At 41.3% G+C, this 2,840-nt stretch overlaps 1 non-coding gene across 1 annotated transcript; it reads left to right on the top strand.

The window, feature by feature from the left end:
- Nucleotides 1–1,322: 1,322 nt before the first annotated feature.
- Trnag-gcc lies at nucleotides 1,323–1,393 on the top strand. Its single transcript has one exon. It is a non-coding gene; the product is annotated as a tRNA-Gly (tRNA).
- The last annotated feature ends 1,447 nt before the right edge of the window (nucleotides 1,394–2,840 follow it).

Raw genomic sequence — 2,840 nt, 5'->3', positions numbered from 1 at the left:
TGAAAACCACCTATAGACCAAGAGAGAGGCGGGTGCTATGTGGGAATTTTAACTAGCGCGTGGTCTGCTCAGTTCTGATCGCTAGCAGTCGGGAAACTTCGTGCCGTAGTGATTTGCAGATGTTCGTCGCCAACTGTGCAGTGTAGTATTAATATGTGTTGACTGCAGTGTTGTCTGCTTTTTCGCTAGCTGTGTTTTGTTGCGTTATTTTCATTAGAGCTTTCCCGAAAGTGGGCGGTGATGCTGTTGTCGGCCCATAGGGAAGGTTACCTTTTACTCCAATTTGGAAAAGGAAGTCTGGTATCAGGAGCTCGCAGACGCTCTAAATACAGGCTTGTACGTGGAGTTGGAGGCGGAGCTTGTTCCCCACCGCACCCCACGTCTTCCCGCAGGATACCAAATGCCGTTGGTCACAACCACCGTTATCGAGATACCGAATTATAGGTAGCGAGCGGCCCGGTCATACTTAACATTCCCCAGCCCAAGCGGACAAAGCCAGCAATACATTAGTTACAACGAAATGGCTCTGAGCACTATGGGACTTAACATCTGAGGTCATCAGCCCCCTAGAACTTAGAACTACTTAAACCTAACTAACCTAAGGACATCACACACATCCATGCCCGAGGCAGGATTCGAACCCGCGACCTTAGCGGTCTCGCGGTTCCAGGCAACCGCGCCTAGAACCGCCTGGCCACACTGGCCGGCACATTAGTCACAACGCAGAAGTTACGTACAAGAGCCTGCACTTACGCAATATTGATGGAGTATGCGGCAATACTGCCGTGCATTGGCGGAATTTGACGAAAACCTCATTGCTGCCAGACATTGACCTACAATAAATGCCTGTGTAAAACACCTTGCGTTAATATTGATCAAGAATTTTGAAATGCAGGCTCATGGTGGTGTGAGTCTTGGACTTAAATGTCGATGTCACAGTCGAATTAGTTTTCTACAAAAAGATTAGCTCAGTCCATACGTCATTCTGATTGTTACTCTTGTCTCAAACAGCTAAAGTGCAGCCATACGGGCCAACTCAAATATTTTAAATGCTCGGAATATTTTATTTAAAAACAAAAGGAAAAAATTAAATAAGAGTGTCGCATGTACCCATAACATATTGACAAAGCTTATGAAATGTAATTGCTACGATTAAGTTGGACAATTGATATTTGGAAGTGCTGATAAGATACATATAAGTGTCATGGCATATAGAAATAATAACTTCCAAAAGAAAGGCATCTCTTTTATTAAAATTTGTGTGGCGAAGAATGTTTATAGTTTTCTTTGATATATATCAGGAAACAACGTGTTTTCTGGGTGCATCGGTGGTTCAGTGGTAGAATGCTCGCCTGCCACGCGGGCGGCCCGGGTTCGATTCCCGGCCGATGCAAATTTTTTTTTTTTTTAATTACACATTTTGAATCTCCTTTCCGTTACTACCACATCTTTGTGATTCAGTAGCCATGGCTGACAGAAAGCGTTAATTTTACAACAATACTAAAGTGGGTACTATAAAACACCAATTTGACAGCTAGATTACAGTACACATTACAATAATAAGACAATCAATATTAGAATGCAGAGTAGTAAAATAGGAGATATGACTGAATACCCTTAGGTAGAGCTTTAAATAATTTTAGGGCCAGCATTGGGAAGGTGTTCTGCATCTTAGTTAATCAACATTGTGGCCTGTCTGTACTGTCTTTATGAGTGCTTTATTGATGAACTACATTTGTCTTTCTGTAGGTCTCATGATTAGTCTTCGTGTGAACGAGACATTTTTTTCTGGAGATATTGTATTGTACTGTATTTATTGGTCCTGTTGTGTACAAGAACATCTTTTGCATAAGACATTGGAATGATCCTCATTGCTTTCTTTTGTAATAAAAGCATATTCTTACAGCCTTCAGAATGGCCCACAGTAAAGACCCATAGCTGACATGACTGTGGAACATTGCATAATATACTATTAGTAGGTACTTGTGTAGTACAACACTTTTTAGTTTCCTCATTAGGTATAAGACCCGTGAGTGTTTGGAACATGCATGTTTAGTGTGCTGTCGTCAGGTTAATTTGGTATCAGTGAAAAAACCCCAAAGCTTAACAGCTACTGTGTCACCTAGTGCTACAGTATCACTCAGGCTGCATATTGTCCTCTGTGTTCTGTCTTCATTAATTTTCATCTTGTTCATGATAAACCAGGCCTTGGCATCACTGAATATGACTTCTGGTTGTTGAACAGCTTGAAGTATATTTTCCACTTTTGAGAACAAAGTTGTGTAATCTGCAAACTGCAATGTGTGCCCATTAGAGCCTATGTCACAAAAATTAAGAACAACAGGGGCCCTCACATGGATCCCTTTGGCACACCATGTTTTAACTTCATATCACCTGATCCTGCTGTTTGTGCTGATACAATCCATTGTCTGTTATTTAGGTAGGATTCGAGAGTTTATAGAACACCTTCCCCAGTACAATATGACTTTAACTCGATGAGCAGGGCCTTATATGCGATACAATCAAATGCCTTACTAAGATCACAGAGTATCAGTACTATAGGCTCCTTGTCTTCAAAACCCTGGCTTATATTTGTGGCTAGATCAAACATGGATTCAGAAATAAGAGGTCAACGACAACTGCTGTCTATGAGTGCATCAATTCCATCCTAAAACTGATGGACAAAAAACAGGAAACAATAGGAGTCTTTATTGACTTGTCAAAAGCTTTTGACATGGTGGACCATAAAATTCTGCAATCAAAGCTAGAAAGATATGGTATTCGAGGTCTGTCCAACAAGTGGATCAGGTCCTTCCTGACAACTCGTATGCAGGCAGTAT

The sequence above is a fragment of the Schistocerca americana genome, chromosome 1 (assembly GCF_021461395.2).
Source record: "Schistocerca americana isolate TAMUIC-IGC-003095 chromosome 1, iqSchAmer2.1, whole genome shotgun sequence".
NCBI classification, from domain to species: domain Eukaryota; kingdom Metazoa; phylum Arthropoda; class Insecta; order Orthoptera; family Acrididae; genus Schistocerca; species Schistocerca americana.
This window is presented reverse-complemented; position numbering and strand designations above follow the sequence as displayed.